At 40.3% G+C, this 23,563-nt stretch overlaps 1 protein-coding gene across 4 annotated transcripts in view; it reads right to left on the reverse strand.

The window, feature by feature from the left end:
- GNB4 (G protein subunit beta 4) overlaps window positions 1-23,563 on the reverse strand; it is a 118,536-nt gene that overhangs the window by 31,335 nt on the left and 63,638 nt on the right. The window lies entirely within an intron of this gene.

Below are 23,563 nucleotides of genomic sequence, written 5' to 3' on the forward strand. Positions count from 1 at the left end.
CCCAGGGCCAAAATGCCATTGCAACAGTAACAACAGTGCCTGCTTCTGCCTCAGACCTCCAGGCCATGGCAGAGTGGCTGGGAATTTTAAAACAAAAATGTTTTTTTTCCCCCTAGATGAAGTGTTAATGCCCTTTTACTGGGAGAAAGGGAACATTTAAACTGACAAAAAAATGCACCATTTAATAAACATTTGTGCAGCCTCAAGTACCAGACACACTGTGGCAGAGACCGAGTAGGGTCCGCAACATTTTAGCAACTGAATGTTAGTTTAAGTCCAAATCAGCTTAACCTTGCATAACAACTGTGGTACTCCTACAAAATCTTATTTCTTGTGTGTGCTTAAGGAGGTCCTGACCTCAGTGACTTTTATTGTTTGATGGCTATTGCAGCATCAAACTTTGGCCTCATTTTATTTGTCAATGTACCCAATTATTGTAATGGTGATGGTTTTATTGTATTCCCAATTATTATAATTATGATTATTTGCATTTACGTTTATGTTATATCTGGTGTTTAGTCAATTTTAATGATTTTAGTTATATTCACCTGGTTATAATTGTTTGGTTTGTTTGCAACAGATCACCTGTGCCTTACAATGACAACAACTACTGTAATAATCATAGATCAAGGGGCAGAGTGTTGTAGGAGCAGCCCACCTGGTCAGCACTTCTAAATATAATTTTTCATCCCATCATTGTTCTATTAGTCATCCTGACTGTTATGTTGGTTCTAATGCTCTGCATGTGCTGCTGGATAAAACAGATGTATTCCAAATTGAAACTACAGGCTGAGATCATAACCCAATACATAGCTTTAAAACAGATACAGAAGACTTATATGGTGACCACTCAAGAATTGTTCTTGAGAGGTCAAAAGGGGGACAATGTAGATAAATCTCTGATAATTTTCATATGACTTTACATTGTGCCTCTTCATATAACCTTGTAGTGGGTCTACCCACGTGTGACCTCTGTTTTCATGAAACTTTGTATCAAAGCCGAATATAGAAATCTTGTACTGATGAGCCTTGGTATATGGAAACTTATCAAAGCCTCATGTAGAAACTTTGTGTTAAGCCTTGGTATAATGTTATAGCCCCTAAGGATAGTTAAAGTAGAAGTAAAATGTCTTTTTGCAAGGAGTAGAATAAGATCTCCTCCCCCTCCCCCCCAACTCCCTTAATCAATCGCCCTGTTGAATGAATGAGGTGTGAATGAGCAAGGCATGGAAGGCAGCACCTCCAGACAGCTGCAACAGTTGGAGAGGGGCTGGGAGCCAGGCCCAAGGACAATAAAACGTGTCAAGTGGGCTCACTAAAGAAAAGCAGACATATTGCCGGCCTTGGGGGTTAGAAGCAAGCACCTTCTTTTGAAAACACCTTCTTTGAACAGCATTGGGATAACACCCAGAGGAAGCAGCACAAAGGACCAAGGGACACAGACACAGATTTTGAATCTGGTACAGATTTGCATGAGAGGGAAGCTGCACTCAAAACCAAAACAATGCAAAACTGTAGAGCCTACAAGTGCACTCAGTCCTACTTCATGTACAGCCAATTGCTAAGACAAGTTTGTTTACATTTATGGGAGATGCTGCTGCCCGCTTCTTATTTACAATGTCACCTGAAAGCGAGAACAGGCGTTGGCATGGCATTTTTGTAGCCGGAGTTGCAAGTATTTACATGCCAGATATGCTAAACATTGGTATGCCCCTTCATGCTTCGGCCACCATTCCAGCAGACATGTTTCCATGCTGATGATGCTTGTTGAAAAAAATAATGCATTAATTAAATTTATAACTGAACTCCTTGGGGAAGAATTGTATGTCTCTTGCTCTGTGGTTTTACCCACATTCTGCCATATACTTTGTGATATGGCAGTCTCGAATGACGACCCAGGAGATGACGTTCGATTTAAGAACCAATGTCAGATTTCTAAAGATAGCTACAGCACTTGACCTAAGGTTTAAGAATCTGAAGTGCCTTCCAAGGTGTGGAACATGCTGTCAGAAGTCTTAAAAGAGCAACACTCCGATTTGGAAACTACATAACCAGAACCACCAAAAAAGAAAATCAACCTTCTGTTGGTGGCATCTGACTCAGATGATGAAAATGAACGTCTGTAGGTCCGCACTGCTTTGGATCATTATCGAGCAGAACCCATCATCAGCACAGAAGCATGTCCTCTGGGATGATGGTTGAAGCATAAAGGGGCATACAAATGTTTAGCATATCTGGCAAGTAAATATCTTGCGACATCAGCTACAACAGTGCCATGAAAATGCCTGTTCTCATTTTCAGGTGACGTAAATAAGAAGCGGGCAGCATTATCTCCCATAAATGTAAACAAACTTGTTGGTCTTAGTGATTGGAGAAGTAGGACTGAGTGAACTTGTAGGCTTTAAAGATTTACATTGTTTTGTTTTTGAGTGCAGTTATGTAAAAAAAATTCTACATTTGTAAGTTGCATTTCACGATAAAGAGATTGCACTACAGTACTTGTATGAGGTGAATTGAAAATACTATTTCTTTTATCTTTTTTTACAGCACAAATATTTGTAATAAAAACAGAAAGTGAGCACTGTACACTTTGAATTCTGTGTTGTAATTGAAATCAATATATTTGAAAATGTAGAGAACACCCAAAAATATTTAAATAAATGGTATTCTATTATTGTTCTACAGTACGATTAAAACTGCAATTAATCGCAATTATTTTTTAATCTCTCAATTTTTTTTAATTATTTGACAGCCCTAATAGATACTATGATTAATACTTTTCAAAATAAGAGGATTGACGATTCACTTATACAAATTCAGGCTCCAATCCTGCAGACCCATATGCATGTGTAATTTTACTCACATAAGTAGTTCCATTTAAGCTATTGAGGAAACTCATGAGTAATAGTGTGTCTAAACATATGGAGGACTGAGCCACGCCTTGTGTGTGCAAATATGCTCACTGTACATTAAAATACCATTCTGAAACACCACCATATTATACATTTTGTAACAGTTTGATTTTGATAAGACTAATGTTATAGTGAAGTGGTAGTTTACATGCTCATCTTCAACAAATTTTTATTTAAATTGGACAAGGCAAATAGGTTTCTGTTCTCTGAGAAGGGATTAGAAGGAAAGGAAAGTCAGTACTGCAAAGCAGCAACTCAGAATGAATAGTTGAGTTGTTTACATATTTAGGATGTGCTGCAGCACTATGGTGAAATGCTTCCTAGCTTAGTGAAACTATGCATGACCTAAGCACTGTTAGCATAGTCGTTTTTGATTCCTTAAAATCACAAATATTGAAAGATCATTTACTTGCCACTCAGGAATCCATATTTATATTTGGTTTATATTTTGATCCTCTTTCAGTCTGAATGGATTTAAGATTCTAAAAAATAGATCAAAAAGGGTAGCAAGTTTAACAAATCTTTAAAAAAAATTAAGTCTTATTGAGCTTTCTTGATTTTATTTGGGAAGCAAGTTATGTATGACAACTGAATGACCAAAGCCTACAGAAATCAAAATCTCTGGCTGAGTTAGGACCAATGTTCCCTCTAATTTTTGATAGGCTGTTTGCGCAAAAAATTTATTCTGTGCAAATTTTTGTGTGTGCCGTGTTTCTCCGTGTGCACGGGATTTAGGATCTGTGTGCACATGCGCACAGCTTAGAGGGAACAGTGGTTAGGACTTGTTTAAAGTAAATATCCTGATGATCTAGAGTAGCTATACAAATTCGAACTACAAAGCAATCATTATTTTGATTTTTAAAAAGAGTCTTCTCCAGTTCTGCAACAGCTCTCTGCTAAAATCTGCCACTCCCAAGGCACTGAAGAAGGCTAGTGTGAGGATACTTTTTGCATTTCTAATTTTACTTGTATTGCAAGTTTGATTCTCTTTTCTCTTTTTTTTTTTATAAAGATCTGCAAACATAAAGCTTACACTGCACAAGCAAACAGAGAACATGGTCCCAACCGTAAGGGCTTCAGACACTTCTGTCTCTGTACACACCACACACAAGCACACCCTACCCTTTTCATCCCCCAAAACTTAATTCAACATTATGTAGTTTTGAGAGGTGCAGTTCTACATTATTGGAAATTCCTGCCATATTTATCCACAAATAAAGAAAACCCAAAGCCTATTCAAGCACTGTATATACTCTGAAAAGAATTAACAGATATAAAAACAAGTTTAGAAGGAAAACTTCAAGTCCTAAATTGTGTGATTTGTTAACACTGTAGATCGAAACTTTTAAATAGTATTTACTTTACATAACTTCCTCCACCACCACCCCCCACCAACATTTGCAGAATAGATGGTTCCTTAGTTTTATCCAGTATTTAGTGAAACCTTTGGTTTCCCCAAGAACAAAACAGGAAATGGGCCTGGGTGTGACCTTGCTCTCTAAGGTCACAGCTATTGTTGCACTTCTGTACATTTTGGAAGTGTTTTAAAATAATGTGCCTCCATTATAGCTCTGGTACAAAAACAGGAAACAATTAACCAACGCCTTTTAAGAGGAAGGATATTAGCAGAACATATTTAAAATTAATATCAATTTCTTATGCAGATTTATGTATAACATATTTTAAGGAAGAGCAGGAAGAAGGTATTCTGCACAAAATGTTTATTACATTTAATATGTACTCAGAGGAGGAAAACACAAGACAAGACTAGCTTTACTTATTTTTCCGGTTCCACAACATCCAGCCCTTCATTGCGTTGCTTCCCACTAACACAACTCCAGCATGTACCGAATTGGTACATTTTTACTACCACACAACCCCACTAGAGTTTGGAACAGATTCACAGAGACTCTGGTAAGTCACTAAATAATGATTTTTTTCCCCAAAAAAACCTGCTTCATTCTGTTTAAGGGTACAAAAGCTTGAATTATATTTTAAAAAATTATAATCATGCTGAAAAAGCTTTGATTATGTAATTTGTTTCCAACATATAACACTGAAACAGCTAGACACTGGAACGTTTGTATTGTGTTGCAATAGCTGCAGAGGTACTAAAATAGTAATTTGAACCAGATCCCCACCAAGAGATTAAAAAGTACCTAGTTCTCCTTAGGACTTAGGTTTTAAATGTGTCTCTAAATCTTCAATATGCTTGTCATCAGCACACCAGACAGATACTCTGGTGACTAAGAAACTGTAGCTAATAGAGGCCTTTCAGCTAGACAGTTATATCAGACTCAGAACTCAACACAGATATAATCAGAATATGATTTTGCAGGATTCCTAATATATATGTGCAACTTGCAAAGTACAAGATAGTATATGCATAGATAACCTTCTGGTTTGATCCAGTTTTAGAGGAATACTGCACTACTTTCCAAGTCTGGACTTTGGTCTGGGAAAGGATTTTCCGTGGAAGACAGATTAAATACGGCATAAAAAGTGACTAACAGCAGTCTGAAACATTAGGCAGACAGAATTATACTATTTTTATATATACAAACTATGGAAAAGTGATAAAACAAAATCTGAGCTAATCTTTGTCACATGCATAGTGGAAATATATTTAAGAATAGAAAAATTAGTAGCTGAACTAATATTTTATGCACAAGAGGAGGGATATTTGAGTTTACTTTTAAAATGAAATTTGCTATCCTAAACCAAGTACATACATACATAAGAAGTCCCAGAAATTAATGTCTAAAGAAGGCTTTATTTCTAATCTATTTGCCTATTTATATTTGATTTGGGAAAGAATACTAGAAAATGGTAAACAATTTCAATATTAGAGTCTTACATAAAGTCCTGTATAAAAGTGTACTCTGAGAGGTGCCTTTAAAAACTGATATTTTAGCATTAGGTGTCTATCACCTTCATTTCAATTGTTAGGAGAGAAAAAACACACACTTTTTTTTACTTAACTGGCATCCCTGCAAACTCAACTTGTGATCTAAAATTCAATTCTTCTTTCTTGTTTGCTCATCACCACATGTAATAATGTTTCTCCAGCGGAATTTAACAATCGTGTTGGTTACAGCAAGACAACTCAGCTCACTCACAGAGCAAGTGATTCTGCAGTTTAGTAGAAAGGTAGCAAAGAATGTTAGCAGACAGAAACAACTCTGAAAACAGAGCAGATGTTGATAAAGGTGGTGCTATTCAGTCACTTTTCTGAGCAAAACCACAATTACAAGCCACATAATATTTAACTACTTGTATACTAGAACATTCAGATAGAGCTGAAAGTGACTCCAACAAATTTATGCTACTTAACAGAATAGAACACTGCATCTGAAGTGACACTTAAATTATGACAGAAGCCATTTTGGTTTGAACTGATTTTCAACAGTAACAAATTAGGTTTGGGGTTTTTTTTGTTTTTTTTTTTTAAACACACAAAAATGTAACCAATCCTCTGATATTTACTAAACTGGTTTATTGAACTTTTATTTTATAGTACTGAGAAAATATTCTGAATGCAGAACTATTCTCAAGCAAGTCTGGGGTTCGCATGCACACACAGCTAGCCAAGCAGCTCTTTAACCGTGTATGCATGAGCATGCACTTATAGTATGAGTGCAAAGCAAACATGCAAACAGGTATGCAATTTAAAACTGGAAGTCAGTTTCTACATTTTTAGCATATTGTACACAATATTAGAACAAAAATACATGTTTCATGTCAATAAAGTGACTGTTCACTTGCATATATGCAATTTCTGATATGCCCATTTAATTTTGAAGAATAGTGACATTCTTGTTTAGTCAAAGGGCAACTATAACATAGCCCAGCAGTACCAGCTACATGCATTTCACTGAAAGCAATGTACTACTATATAACAGTCATTTATAAAAAGAGAATTAGATGTGTAATACAAGTAGTCTTCTACAACATCATCCCTCCCCACCCTCCCGCACTCCCACTTCTATGGTACTGCTGTTAAAGTGAGGCATTATGCCGTTTGCATAATTATGCAGCTGGGAATTTTAGTATACAGCTGTACCATCTGATACTGAAACAAGGGGATATAAACATTTGTCTTTTTACATGTTACTGATTATCCAATATATTGCCCTAAGTACCAACACTGATTTTGTTATGGGTTACAACATAAAAAATACCTTTTTGGTCAATTATTTTCAAGGTTTAAATCCATCAAAAGATTTTCCTAAATTAGACATTAGGCTTTTTGTTTTGACAAGTAAGTTTTTTCCTACTTATTTTTCATCCCCCTTTTGTCTATGCAAATACATTACTAAATACAAGGATGCTGTAACTATTACAGCTATCATTTATGATTAAGCATTCCGATAGCTTCACATCTGTCTTCTAGAATTATAAAAAATGTTTGCTCAAGCAGCATCACATCCTTTTCAAAAGGTCACTTAACACTAGAAAAATTAACAGAAGCTTTTCTTAAGGATAAAGGCTCTTCAGTGGTTTGCAAAAAATACTTCAATATCACCTCTACTAAAATAAAGCAGCAAAATCCCTTAAAGCAAGATGCTACACTACGTTCCAGAACTAGCATGGCACTGGCAGAGTGTTCTGGAAAATAAAGGTTGTGTTTATATAAGAAGAACCTGTACAATACTGTCAATTGTTAGCCTGAAGTGCAGGCAACCTTCTTGCAGAAAAATAAGAAGTCTGTTTCCTAACAGAAATTCTCTGAATAAAGCTGGTATTATGCTAAAAGGAAGTTTTAACTGAAGCTTCCTTACAGTACTAATTTATTTTACATGTATTGATGAAACTCTAGAAAGAAAAATTGTGATTTTAAATGTATTCCTGTTTCATTAACTTCTGAAATAGTTATTCAAATTCTATTTTAGCATTACTTGCCTGGTTATGGGAGAGAAGAGAGTCCATTTAAAATTTCAATGGGGGGGGGGGGGGGAGGAAGAGAAGAGAAAGTTCCATATATTGTATGCATCTTTGATTCCTTCAATATCTCAACTAAAATTAAATAATGCATCACTTTCACCTAAGGCCTTGATTATATGAGAAAGTTACACCAGTTTAATCTTTACCTAATGTGTGCAAACTCCTGTATGGCTGATGCTTTTATTTAGGTTTTAAAATGGCTTTTTTCTTTTCTTTTTTATTTATTTATTTTTTTTAAAGCTTAAACCTATTCCTGATCAATTTTGGCTTTTTTCTGGTATAACTTAAATTGACTGGGAACAGGTTTAAGCTAAAAATAAGGAAAAGCCATTTTTAAACTCAAGTAAGAGCATCATCCACACAAGTAGGCACTGATTTAGTTAAATCAATTTAAATTCATGTTAGGTTATGCTGGCGAAACTTTCCCATGTAGACAAGGCCTAAGACGGGGTCGGCAACCTTTGGCACGCGGCTCGCCAGGGTAAGCACCCTGGCGGGCTGGGATGCTTTGTTTACCTGCCGCGTCCTCAGGTTTGGCCGATCACAGCTCCCACTGTCCGCGGTTCGCAGTCCCAGGCCAATGGGGGCTGCGGGAAGCGGTGCGGGCCAAGGGATGTGCTGGCTGCTGCTTCCCGCAGCCCCTATTGGCCTGGGACTGCGAACCACGGCTAGTGGGAGCCGTGATTGGCCGAACCAGCGGACGCGGCAGGTAAACAAACCAGCCCGGCCCGCTAGGGTGCTTACCCTGGCGAGCCGCGTGCCAAAGGTTGCCAACCCCGGTCTAAGAGTTAAATCCTGTGACCAGACAGTAAGGGTGTTCCAGCCTACTTCAGATGCCACAATTAAATGCAAAAAGAGGCTCTAGATTCTTGTTCCAAACATCTTAAGTCATACCAAACTGAATCATTTATACATAAAAAGGTTGGGAAAACGCTTATTATAAAAACATAACATGACTCAGTTCTTCAGTTGCAGCATGAGACAAGTAACTTAACAATAAGTTTGAAACTTGCATTTTGAAAGAGTCACGTATGCCGGATCTCTTCTCTACTAAACTGTGAATCATACCCTATCATATGAGGGGGAAAGATGAAGCAGTTACCACATCTGTGGCCATCCTCTGTAGTTTCTATCCCAAGTGAAGGATCCACTATGGCACAATAGACTATTTAAAAAAAAAAAAAAAAAATCACCTGTGCACTGTTTTTGGTTCTGACAAGTGTAGATAAATGAAAAAAAAGGGAAGGGGGATAGAAGTTAAACTAGTACATGTACCCTGGGGTGCTTTTAAAGGTGTCACATCCTAATATCTTTTTTAAAACTTCAGGTTTTCTACCCATGAAAGCTTATGCCCAAATAAATCAGTTAGTCTTCAAGGTGCCACCAGACTCCTTGTTGTTTTTGTGGATACAGACTAACATGGCTACCCCTCTGATACTTAGTATCTTTAAGAGGCAGGCACAGCTCACCCTGGTCACATCTTAGCCCCTTCAGAGGAGACAGGGTGAGCTATCCAGTTGTTTGGGAGGGTTCTGAGAGCCAGGCATTCAGGATGGTCAAGGAGCTCTAGACGCTGACAAGCAAAAGTACCAGTTTGAGAGGGAGAACCTGATGCCATTTTAAAAGCTAATTTCAGAGTTGAAAACCTAAATAGTGGCTCAAAGCTATTTAGTCTCTCCTTATGAAAACGAGCATTTCCTTGCGGCTGTGTAGCCCACTAAAACCACCTCTCCCCTACAGCTATACATCTGAACTTCCCAATCCATTATTCCTCAAATCAAGTACTAAATCACAAAACAAGGAAAACAAAATATGAACTTCTTACAAAGAATATTTCCCCCCTTCAGACACATTTCATACATCTACAATAGAGCAATTCACTGTGTACTTGAAAACACACTAATCAATTTTAGCTAAATTCAAACTATGAAAGATAAAATATATTTACACACTACAAATACATTAATACCAATATGCAACACAACAGTTATATATCAACACTTAGAGCTACAAAATATGTCCAAGTCCCTTTGGCCCATAACTTTATGATGCAAATAAGTGTATTTCTGTGCTATTTCAGCTTTTACCAGCTGGCTTTTTTCTATTAGTGAGCATAAGAGGTATTTCTTCATGCATCAAGTCTCAAAATATATCATGGGTACGGTTTCTGAGGAATAATGTTTTGTGCAAAGTTAATTTCTAAATTAAAATCAAAATAGATTGAGACAAACTATAAAGATTGAATCATGGATGGAAGCTAATGCAGTACTGCCAACCTCAAGTGTTCAAAAATCATGAAATTGGCTTAAAAAGAATAAAATGTATTATTTGTCTTCTGGTTTGAGCTTTCAGGGTACATTTGCTTTGCATTTTTCAGCTTTTCTCCGCAACCATTAGGGTGAGACTCGCAATCTCACAATTCCAGCAGCTGGAGCTTTAATGCACACCAAAATATTGAAGAACTCATGATAAAATGGTGAGAATTGCCAACACTGGAAATTCCTTGATTAATTTAGCTATTTGCTTGGAACTCTGGACTTTCCACTTCCATCTTTTAAAGAGATTTATTACCTTAGCTTACAAGCTGGCATGAAGTTTTTCCCTACAGTTTTTGGGAATGGAAATTTGTTCAAACTCTTAGATGAACAGCATTATCAAAAAAGTTGCAATTTTTTTTTTTTTTAAACTTTTATAGATATTTTGTGTACAGTTTTGGTCTGCTGCTACCAACCATCTACATCCATATAGCTGACTATCCCTGGTCAGGAATCATAGAATTGTAGCACTGGAAGGGACCTCGAGATGTCATCTAGTCCAGTCCCCTGCACTCATGGCAGGACTAAGTATTATCTAGACCAGGGGTCGGCAACTTTTGGCACGCGGTTCGCCAGGGTAAGCACCCTGGCGGGCCAGGCTGTTTACCTGCTGTGTCTGCAGGTTCGGCCGATTGCGGCTCCCACTGGCTGCAGTTCGCAGTCCCAGGCCAATGGGGGCTGCGGGAAGCGGCGCGGGCCAAGGGATGTGCTGGCCACCACTTTCCGCAGCCCCCATTGGCCTGGGACTGCGAACTGCGGCCAGTGGGAGCCGCAATCAGCCGAACCTGCGGACGCAGCAGGTAAACAAACCGGCCTGGCCCGCCAGGGTGTTTACCCTGGCGAGCCGCGTGCCAAAGGTTGCCGACCCCTGATCTAGACCATCCCTTTAATGACCTCCCTTCCTTGTCTTCAACCACCTTAACTTTTACTGAAGTCTGGGGAATAGCACCATTTAGAGACTGTAACAGTATCCTCATCCACACAGGTGGACTTTTCCTGCTCACACAAAGCAGGAGAAGACACAATGCAATATTCCTCCACCCCACTTTGAATTTACCTGCTATATCATAGGCAGAAGTTTCTCCTCCTATAGTCCTGCCCATGTCTTGCTAGTAATATCTCTGTGACCTAGATTTTATTTTGGTGGGTTCAGAGCAGTAGGGTTTTTTTCTGGTCATTTTACTCAGTGCTCTGTGGATTGATATTTGTTTTTTGTTTTAAAAACCAAGGAGTTCAGAAGAGGCAGACAATTTCTTGCCACAGATTCCTAAGTGACAGCTGGGATGGAGGTATGAAAGAGGTACTCAGCATCGACAGCTTTACACATCAACCCTCAAACTCTGATACTCAAAAGTAGGGCTGACAAATAAGTTCTGCTCTATCTTCTGCAGGGGTCATGAGGAAAAACAAAATTTATTTGGAATCCATCCTGTAGGCTCCTCATACACTGGAAATTAAAATTGACTTATACAAAGCTAGAGGCAAAAACAGACAATGAAGGTTGAACTTAAAGCCTCTAAAGAAAAAACCTGCAAAATCTTTATCTGAACTAAATAGTTCAAAAACATTGTTTGAGGTTTTGGTACAAGAATATTCTAGTGTACAGGAAACAAAAAAAAAGCTTTCAAAAATAAATAAGAACTCAAACACACAGGTATTTGGCCTCTAAAGTGGTGTAGAGGGAGATTTCATAAACTATGTAAGACCATTGTGACTCAGAAATATGAGCCTACCCTTTAAATTACTCAATTTTTCTGTGTTAATCTTATTTGGTACCTCTAAAAGTTTTGCCTGTGAGGAAAGTTCTCATACCTTGAGGAAAGGTCTAATTTCTTTAAACAAAGTTTTCAAAATTGAGACTTGACACACAAAGCATTCCTGCCATGAGAAAAGAAGTTTTACAAGAAGTTTATACCCCTAATTAGACCAGGCACAGAAAGCTAGATTTACCACTGCCGATTAACAAGATAACTTAATTGAGGACTTATTTCAGAACCATCACTCCAGACTTTTAGACTGTCTCCACTAGCCTTTTCTCTGCCTACATTTGCCCAACACTGCTCCCACAGGTGGCAGCACTAGTGCAAGCCAACCGATTTTAACCTTTGTCTCACCTAAACATATCCAGAGCAGCTCCAGACTATCTAGTAGTTGAAGTGTTAAGCAGCCACCTGCCTTTATTGCGACAATAGTAGACCTTAACCAATGGTAGCAAGAAAAGGAAATTTCAGGAAGATGTTAGTATAGACACAGGCTTACTTTATAAGATTATTACTGTTTCTCTTCTCATGTATGTTTTGTATACTTTTTACTGGTCAAGATTTATAGGCTAGGGAATGCTAAAGAGGTTTCACTGTGAAATTTTTAGATTTAAATAGGTTATTCACACTTCTTGTTCTAGTTATGTCAATATGCAGGGATCCAAACATCCATTCACCCACACTCAAGCGGGAAACTCTCTAGTGAGCATAGGAACCGATGACATCAATTTCTGCAGATATTCAATTTCATGCAGCTGCTGTTTGGGAAAACTATGAGCAACAGCAAACTTATTCACATGGGAGAACGAGGATGAACTTATTCACAGAGGAGAATGACCCAAAAAAACAGAAGCTGGGAATGGGTGGAATAGCAGACATATCTTTCTTCCCTATATCTTTGCAGCAGCCAGGAGGTTCTGAGGGAAGGAGTAGAGTATTGCTGGGAGAAGCAAGAGCTCTGTTACTCAGGAAGCTGTGTAGCAGGAGGAAAGGAGACAAATTTCTTTTACTTTCCACCAGCTAGAGGAAACTCAGATCTGGAAGCTTCCTGAAGGAAGCTTCAGATCTCTCAGGCCTTGGCTACACTCGGGAATTCACAGCGCTATGAAGCGCAAGTGTAGTCGTGCCGCGAGTGCTGCGAGAGGGCTCTCGCAGCGCTGTATGTACTCCACCTCTCCGAGGGGAGTAGTTTGCAGTGCTGTGAGTAGCTTGACAGTACCCTCCACCCCATCTTGAACTCTACCTTTGGACAGTAGGTATCTGGTAAAAAGAGAAATTATATAAAGTTAGTATACTCTAACCTTGTATCTAAACACTTTCAATTGCAGAAAAGTAGCTATTAGCCTAACTTTTTCTAAGATGGGTGCGCTACCATTTCACTAAGATTGTTGGTAACATCCAATTTCCCCTCAACTCAACTATTGTGTACAACTAACTCACTTGATAGGCCACAAATTAGCATGATTGCTTGCATAAAGATGACAGGAAGGATGGCCTTGTGGTTAAGATACTCCAATCTGAGACACAGGTGATCTGGGTTCTATTTTAGATGTGCCAAAGATTTCTGGTGCAATCTTGGGTAAACCATTTAATCTCTGTGCCCCACTCCCTATCACAAAGGGCTGCTTTAGGAGTTTAAATTTGTTAATGTTTAAAATATTCTCAGGTCCTATGGCAATGAGCTTCATAGAAATGCTTATTAATTACAAATATTTTGAAAAAAAGGCTGCAGAAAAAAAAAACAGTCCTTTCACAACATTCCTCGCATCATCTAAACAAAGTATGAATGGACATAGTAAAATGTTACATGCAATTTTTAATGTTTGAATGGGTAACAATCACCTGGGAATAAAAAAAGAATAAAAACCATTTAGATAGTATTCTAAGTTTTAGTAGACCAACAACTTTTTAAAAGGAAGTTTTATGGTTTCTTGTTTCAGAAAAGAGTCACATTACAAGTATGATTATTATTTTACATTCTAAAGGAGACCTTTTGGGTCTGATGCTGCAAACCTTTAATCACACAAGAAAAGAACTCATAAGGGGTCACCAGACTGGACACTTAAAGACTGTAAATTCCAAGGATTCTGTCTTTGACATGACAGAGCTCACCATCAGTGCTTAAATAACATAATAAAGTATTGTTCTGTAAAGATAAATAAAGCTAGCTACAGTGTACTCCAATCCATTTCAAAGAAGATTACTTCCACCTTGAAGAAGCTAAGTTGAAATGTCATGTTCCTAACTTATAAAGCAAGAAAAATCATGAAGTTGTAGTAAACTGGTTTTTGAACTTCTGCATTTAGGACACGTCACACTTTTAGGGAAAACATGCATCGTATCCATATAATCTTTGCTCGCACTAGTTTTCATTTACATAAGCTTCTCAAGCATTTTGTGGGCCGTGATTTTAGGAAGTCTTGAGCACCCAAAACTCTACCTGAAATCAATGGGGGCTGTTAGTGCTCAGCACCTCAGAAAAATCAGGCTCAGCACATTATTAAAATAAATGTAATTGTTCATACAGGAACTGTATTAGAATAAAACAATGTCCTTGCATCCTGCCTGCAGCAGTGGTTTGTACATAATGCTTCAGAACATGTAGGACTCTCATAAACCACTTACTGTACAATATTATAAAGTCAACCATAACACCCATCTAGTTCTCCCACTCAAACACCACAGTAAATGAATTCTGGGCTCTCCCCCTAACCCCTAAATTAATTACTTTTGGTATTTTACTCACATGCCTATTAATGAATTTGAGATCCCCCCCCCCCCCGCACTTCAAAAAAAAAAAAAAAAAAACCAACTACCCATCAAATGAATATTGGGACCTGCTTCCTCTTTGCATGGCTCTGGGATATGCAGGATGCCCTTAGCCTCCCAGCAACACTTCTCCCACATACACCATTGCTCTCCCTCTCCTTCAAGAAAGGCATTAAGGACTCCACTTCTCTGGTCTTCCCTTATCTCCTCTCCAAAGAAGATGCTGCATCAGCACCACTCCTTCTCTCTTGTTCTGCAAAAGGACAGTAGCTCTTGATGCTCCACTCTCTCCCACCTCTCCTGAAAAAAAAGTAAGCAGCTCAGAGACTGCTCAGCTTCCTACCCTCATATTAAAGGAGCAGCAATACTTGGACTGCTCCACTACTTGTTCCCCACCCCCAACACACAGAGCAAAGGAGCCAGGAGCCCCTATTCTAGTACAGCATGAGGCAAAATACGTACTCCCTCTGGAGAAATGAGTTTTTCCATGCCATGACTGACCCTTCTTGAATCCTGACAGTTACCTAGGCATTCATATCACTGTCACACTGCTATCTGAGAACTACAGTTTTAAAATGCAAAATATTTTGTTTTTAAATTAGGGCTCAGCTATTGTTGTTGTTCAATGGTTTCAAAATTCTTGGATTAATCCCACCAGTCTTAGTGACTTACTGCTGTTGAAGATTTCCACAAATTTTATACCTCTGACAGCAACTCACTGTCACTATCCTCACGATATACATTTTCCCCACAAACGTCTGTGATAAGGGCAAAAATCATTTAGATTCTCCTTAATTTCCTCAATCTCTTTGCTAAATTATGATGTAAAGAGTAACGAGAGTCACTCTGACTTCCTGATGTACTTAAAGTTACAAATAATCCTTAAATTCTATTTTGCAATAAAAATGCCCTTTTATCAATAAAGCAACCATCACCACAGAATAAGAAGCTCCATGGATACGCCATCTTCAATGAGGGTGGAGGCAGCGCAGAGCTTCCTGCAGTCAGGGGAGGTTCCCAGAGCAGTGTTGCGTTTACAATGGTGCCATGCCCATGCTCAGAAGGGGCCCTGGCCAGCTTGCACCCCAAGGCCCTGTCTGCCCACTGGATCCTCTCCGCCCCTCACCCCGCCCACCACACGCTCCTCTAGGCCCACCCACTGGCCACCCAAGGGCTCCTCTCTGCCCCCGGCCCCTCCCACCAGTTGCTCCTTTCAGCCCGCCAACCAAGGGCTCCTCTCCGCCCCCTGGCTGGATGCCAATGCAGCTCCAGAAAGGATCCCAGCAGTCTCTGCTGCCTGCCACCTGTGGGGCCCCGCCTGCCTCCCCAGAGCCAAGCCGTCTGGGACTAGGGTAGAAGCTGACCCAGTCTCAGCCAGGAGGGAGAGGGTACAGTGTGAGGGGCACAGTGTGAGGGACATGGCTGGGCCCCTCCAGGCAAGTAGGTCCTGAGGGAACTCAGCTCAGGCAGGCCCTGCTCCTCTGCCTGGCTGATTGCGCTGCTCCTGAGGGGCTGGACCGGAGTGATTTCCTGCCCCAGGACCAGCCCAGACCATACTGCCAGCTCAGCCCAGCAGACACAGTCACCTCCCAGCAGGGCTGATGAGTGCAGCTGGGGCAGGGGGCAAGGCATGGGGGACTGGGGTACGCTGGGCAGTGAGGGATGTTTGTGTTTTGGGGTGCCAGGCAGTGGGGGGGTCTGTTGGTGCATCGTTGGGGAAGGTCCGTGTGTCTTGATGTGCTGGACAGTGGGGGGTCTGTGTGGAGCGCTTTGTAGTTTGACGGTGAGGTTGTGGGGAAAGACACTGGGCGGTGGGGGAGATCTGTGTGTTTAGGGGTGCTAGTAAGTGGGGGCTCTGTGTGGAGTTCAGAGCAGTTGCAATGGGGCTGTGGGGTGGTGCTGGGCATTTGTGGTGGTGGGGAATTGGGGGGGTGCTGGGCATAGGGGTCTCTGAGCAATGGGCGCTGGGGATAGGGAGTCAGGAAGTATTGGGCAGCGGGGTCTGTGTGGCACAGTATGGGCCCGCCCCCAAGGAGTAAGGGCACACTGGCAGCACAGGGCCGGCCGGGCTAGTGCGCATCTGGCAGCTGACGGTTTGTAAACAGTGCCCTCGCACAGGCTGCACCAAGCCCCATTGCCCCAGGTCAGCCCCTCGCTTTAGGTACCAACCTCCCCACACCATGCTCCATTGCCCCTCTGGGGGCCCACATATATGTTTGGTGCTGGGCCCACAAAAGGTTAATCCGGCCCTGTCCCAGAGTTGCGTCTGACCCAGTCCCAGCCCATGCAGGGGAAGAGGAAGTCCCATCCCTCCCTAGCCCTACTGGGACTAGCAGCTGGAGCCCAGCACACAGTAGGAGCCCCCAGCTGGTGTGGCCCCCTGCCCTGCCCTTCCCCAGCTTCAGGCTTGGGATTAAAGGCGTCTGGGACTGGCTGGAAAGGGAACCATGGTGCCCCCCGACCATGGGACCCTGGGTGGTCATCCACTTATAAGGCCGGCCCTGCCCCCCCCAAAAAGTGACAACCCCCCCAGGCCAGGCTACCCTCACTTCTGCTGGCGGTGACACTGGCTTTAGAGCTAGGCGTTGCCCAGCTCTGAAGGCAACATCCCTGCCAGCAGCAGTTCAGAAGTGAGGGTGGCAATCCCATGACGCCCCTAAAATAGCTTTGTGATCCCCCACGACTCCCTTTTGGGGCAGGATCCCCACATGTAAACATCTGAAAACTATGAAACGAACTATTTTTAAAATCCTATGACTGTGAAATTAACCAAAATGGACCATGAATTTGTTAGGGCCTTACTCATATCATATGTCTGTCTACACTGCAATTAAAAACCTAGGGCCAGCTCATACCAGCTGACTAGGACTTGGGTTAAGGGCTGTTTAATTGCAGTGTAGATGTTTAGGCTCAGCCTGGAGCCCAGGATCTAGGGCCCTGCAAGGTGGGAGAGTCTTAAACCTCAGGCTGTAGCCTCAACATCTACACCACAATTAAACAGCCCCTTAGCCCAAGCCCTGTGAACCTGAGTCAGCTGGCACAGGCTAGCCATGGATTTTTAATTGAAGCGCAGACATATTCACAGAGCACATTATAGTAGCCAAGACTTAAGGAAGTTAAAACAGGTGGCACATGGTAAGGCCTAAAGGACAAACGTACTACATTCTAATATAGCATCACTTGGGCTGAATTTCTATTTTGTTAAAGGATATTTTTCAGCTGAATAAATCCTACATTCCAAAGAACACATACAGAAGACAGATCTCTACGCAAAAGAGCTTACGTTCTAAGGCCCTGGTTTTGCCTCCTCCTATAGGAGGAAATACCAAAGTGGAACTTAAAAGAAATTTCCATGAGATTCTATGCAAAATTTAATCCCAAATTGTTTGTGACCTCCTGCACTGTGGACAAGACAGAACAGGCCACATGGGGTACCTGTAAACCCTGTGAATCAAAGGTTCTAGAGATTCTGTTTCTAGTATGTTCTGGAGCCCTGAAACCTGCCTACTCCTTGAGAGCAGAGCTCAATCTGAACTGCACTGACAGGACCATTCCCCACCATGGAGGCTGTCCATGGAAAAGTAATACAGCCTCCAGTTTTATGACTTTACACTGGGAACTCTACAGAACTGGTATAGATCGAGGGGGAAGGATAATGCATATCCCCCTGGCCCTCCTCTCATTGTTCTTGTGAGAATCACAAGAGAATCATCCACTGGGTCCAAAGATGGTGGATGGAGTGGTGGGAAAATCCTGCTGCAGAGGCAGCTGAGTCTCCTTTCTGTGTAGGAGGAGCATGATCAGTATGCAGAGGGTCCTGTCCACATATAGATCAAGGCCCGGGGTACAATATGGCCCCTAATGTCTGAAAGTTAGAACAGGATTTTAATTGCTTTGGGTCAGAATGCCATGAGGTACTGGTAAACAGAAAGCAGTGGTAAACATTTTAAAAGATATATGCAATTGTGAACTATTTAATGCACTCTCTTCAGTAGTAGCTCAAGACTTGGGGAAACATACCTAGCTGCACAGATATGAATCTGTCATAACATGATTGAGAGTTTTTAGTCCAGGAGGTTTTTAAACAGCATGGCAGCCAATTTTTGCTTTTTTAATATGGAGTATCTTGTATTTAGATTGCACTTTTTAGTCCCAAAACTTCTATATACACAAGTTATATCACTTATAATTCATGTCTTGGTTGGTATTTTTAAGGGGCAAACTGTTGAAGTAAATGTTACTCTTTGTCTGCAAATTAGGTTTCCTGTAATTTTATACCCTACTATGGACACCTGGGCAAGAGGAAAAAGATATGCATGTTACCAGCTACTCGATAAAAACTATTCTTTCTATCCTCTGAGGATCCTGAATCTTCCTCCTCTTTGTGGGATGAGAAAGAGTCCAGCGGCTCCTGCATTTTATCATGATGGGCCTATTTGCCCATTGAAAATATGGAAGTAGAAGGTGACCATCAGGAGTTGCTCCTGGTTCCTCAACCTCATTTAAGAAGCATGTTAAAACTAACCTCAATTTTTATTTGTAAGGGATCATATTAAATGGAAATTTAAACTTAAAATTATAGTTTTTGATAATACTTTAGAATCGCAGTGCTGAACTCTGCATAATTAGCCTGAAGCAGTTGCCTTGTGCAAAACGTTTATGATTAAGACATGTCTGAGATCCAATACCTGAAGTAGGTGGGGGGAAGCAATGGCTTCTTCAAATTGGTGAACAAAGTTTGCCGTTAAGAGACTAAATTCATGCTCTAGATAGGGCAAAAGAATCTCAATCTTTTAATTGGGACATTTAATTGAGCCATAAATAATACTTGTCCTGCCATGAGTGCAGAGGACTGGACAAGATAACTTCTCGAGGTCCCTTCCATCCTACGATTCTAGGATTCTTCCCTCTCCTTTCTAACTCTTTCCAGACATGTCACCCAGTGACACACAGCAGGTATATTAGTAATTGAATTAGGGATTGTCTACATTGGCACTTTACAGCGCTGCAACTTTCTCACTCAGGGGTGTGAAAAAACACATCCCTGAGCGCTGCAAGTTTCAGCGCTGTAATGTGCCAGTATAGACAGTGCACCAATACTGGTAGCTGCGCCCCTCATGGAGGTGGGTGGTTTTTGTTGTTGTTTTTTGTTGTTGTTTTTAAGAGCGCCGGGAGAGCTCTCTCCCAGCACTATGCTGCAACTACAAAAGGTGTGTTGTCAGTGAAGACGTGCCCTAAGATATATTAACATTTCTCAAACTTTTGAAAGTCAAGTTCCTCTTCAGAAAAATGAAACCAATCCCTTCCCCTGCCCCAAAAATCCTACCATCTGTGATTAAAGGCCTGCCCATATTAATTTTTAGTTCTGTTCTTCCACCTCCATCCCCAGTCCTTCTAGTCTCATACTTTGGCAAATGTTAGTGTAGATCTTCATAATGTGATGCTTACTATCTCTGATGAGCTGTAAAATAACACTCACATTTAAAGTATCACTGACATCTGACTTAGCACTCAATGAAATGAATAGGGCAGTTCAAACTTCAAAGCATTTGTTTCAGGCTCTCTGCAAACTCAAGACACTGCAGCATGGTTTACATTCAGAGCACCTTTTGAAAGTTCTCCATAACAGAAGAGATTTTTCTTTTTTAAATGAAAACTGAGACTTTATAGAACAACACTGCTGTATGTAATCTGGAAAGTTTTATTATACTCTCTACCATACTCAATATCAGATATCACAACATTTCATTTTCCCTTAAACAGTATACACTTATGTGTTCATGATTATTCAATTAGTTCTGTTTAGCATCTTTCACACAAATCCAATCACAAAACACTAGGTTACAAAACACAGAAGTTTCACACACACGAACACACACACACACACACACACACAGCTAGATAAGTATACCAAACTACACCGCTACCTCGATATAACGCGACCCGATATAACACGAATTCAGATATAACGCGGTAAAGCAGTGCTCCGGGGGGCGGGGCTGCGCACTCCAATGGATTAAAGCAAGTTCAATATAACTCGGTTTCACCTATAATGCAGTAAGATTTTTTGGCTCCTGAGGACAGCGTTATATCGAGGTAGAGGTGTATATATTTGAGAAAGATGATATAAGGGACTCAAACCTAATCTGCCGTATGAAGAAGAGGGGGTTCATTTTTTGGTGGGCTCTAAAGAGAGAATTTCTAAATTGTCCAAGATCACTGTAGTGTTATCCATGCTTTATAAAAAATTAAATTAAATTTATTCAGGGTTTGCATTAACCTGTCCACTGATATTAACAAGATTAAGTGTTCTGAAGCACACACACACAAAAAAAAAAAAAGAGCTCTGCAGTAGCATTGTACCGCTCTAGGTAAATGTTTATGCTGCACAATAATGAACGCGTCAAATGTCACTTCACCACAGACACTGGATTTCCCACCAATTTGACAAGGCTTTTTGAACTGACTTCTAAAATTAGAAGCAGCAAATCAACTGACCCTGCCTTAGGACTTATTTAAGGGCCTGCCTGATTTACGGTTTTGGCAGAGAAGACAGTAACAACTGAGTAAGATTTACAATATGGTGTGTACAGGTTTTACATTTATTTCCAATATCACCTTTACAATTTTTTTTTTACAGTCATACAGCTTTGTAGCATTCCTTAAAGATGTAACAACCTTTCTTACAATAGTGCTACCCAATGTACACAGTTCTACAGACCAAAAATATTTTTTAAGTTTCTCCAGGGAGACTTCTAAGAATCACAATAACAATCCCAGTTTTTCAGAATTCAGGAGAATGTGACAGACAATCAGACAAATTAAACAGCAGATAAAGCTATCTAAGGAACATGAAGGAAGTTTGGATAATGAAAAGGCTAAAACTAAGTATACAGAATTAAATGTATTTAAACAGTGTGGCCAACAATCTAGTATTTAATGACCTGATCATTACTCAAGAAAACATCCCAAGTCCCGAAAATCGTGCTAAACAGGAAATTTGGTAGTGTGCTCTGGACCTCTGACATAAGGATAGGATTTTCAATATACAGCTAATTTTGAATCTCAAATCAAGGCTTTCATAATTTGCATGTGTAATCATACAAAATGTGTGTATTTCAGATATGTATTTATGAGAACTGGGACAATACTTTCACTGGTTTAAAAACAACATATTATACACCTTAGGGCTTTTTTCAATTTAAATTTAATTTTGTCATACTACTAGTCTCATATTACAGAAATACTAAAACATTTCTACATAAATTTTCACCATTTGTTTTTAGTCTGTTCACATACTTTCCCCCCAAATAAAGAAAAGGTAACCTTGTAGAAATATAAACTGACTGGCAAATAGCCATTGTAGAGTTAGGTTGTGCATAAGCCTCCCACATGAACTGATTGCAACAAACACTAAAAATGTACATCTCGTTAAAAGGATTTACCCAACTAAAAGTGCATGTTTTATCAAGATTTTTTCTTACTGCAGGCCAGGACTGCATATGCAATTCCTCGTGAGCCAACTGGGTACACCAGCATTAACTAATAGCTCTACTAACATATTGCTATATATCTTTTTGCATCACTCTCAACATATCTAATGGAATTCTGTGAGCAGACTTTCCTTTTTCCACTCTCCCACTGTGAACCTAAGTAACTCTTCAGGAGATTGCCCTATCACAGCAGGGCAGGCAAGAAACCGCTTTTGGATTAACACAAGTAGCACTAAAGCAGCATAACTTTCAATTTGCCGATGCTCAACCACATGGCAGGTTTTTGACAATTTTTTTTCCAATTTAGACCAAACCAAAGTTTCCTATTACCTTTTTACAAGATTCAAAATCTTGGGCATCTATATTTACTTTTATCCCTAGGAGAAGACCAAGTTTCTGTGGAATAAAGGAATTTGGTTCTAAAAGTTAGCAACATATCTCAATAGCATTGATAAGTATAATACACATATGTCATTTAATTAACCGAAAGGAGCTGCAAGCACTTTTCCTGGAGACATGATGTGATACTTCAAGATTTAGCACTATGTTATAATCCCCCCATAGGAAAAAAAAAAAAAGAGTATGGGGTTCCATTAGCAAATTATACTTTTGCTAAATGCAAAAACACAAATATAAGTCACTGTCTTACATTTCAGGAAGAAGGAAGATTTCCCTATCTATTCCAAACATCTAAAAATAGAAATTGGATAATAGGAAATTGATCTGTTACTGACAATGAAATGGGTAGGCTTAGCTGCTAGTATTGATGTGACAAAGCCATTTTCAGTACCATTACTCAAAGGGTGCAGTCACATCATTTTCAATACTGAACCCATTATTGATAACCATTGTCAGCAACATGGCAACGACTTCCTAGTACAGAGTGGGTCCCCAAGCCAGAGGATATTTTGTTCCTCCAATCTACGTGTTTCTCTGATTAACATTAACGTTTGTTAAATATAACACACCATAACACTTCAGTCTGCAGTTCTGAAACCTTTCCTTCCCAGGAATGTCAACAACAAACCAGTTATTGCAAGGAGCATGAAACGCTCTGCTTATGCTTCAGGGAGAGGAGCTCCAGGCTGCCTGTTCTAGAGAAAAGGAAGGCCTTGTACCGTTCAGCCCCACTTCCTACCCCATAGAAATACAGGGTAAGGGCTGGAACACTTGGGGGTCTCTCACATTGATGGGGTTTGAGTAACCCCGCCCACCTGCCTTGAAACGCGTCAATTGCTTTAGTGGCATTTGGCTTGAAAGACCCAGAGACCACACGATCCTGCTTAAAAAACACCCTCCCCGGGGCTGGGCTTCCCCAGCGCCACGGATCCACTTCGCTCCTCCAGGAAAATGAGTAATTCAATACAACC

This window comes from Terrapene carolina, unplaced genomic scaffold (genome assembly GCF_002925995.2).
Source record: "Terrapene carolina triunguis isolate 2854851 unplaced genomic scaffold, T_m_triunguis-2.0 Scaffold88, whole genome shotgun sequence".
Lineage (NCBI taxonomy): Eukaryota > Metazoa > Chordata > Testudines > Emydidae > Terrapene > Terrapene triunguis.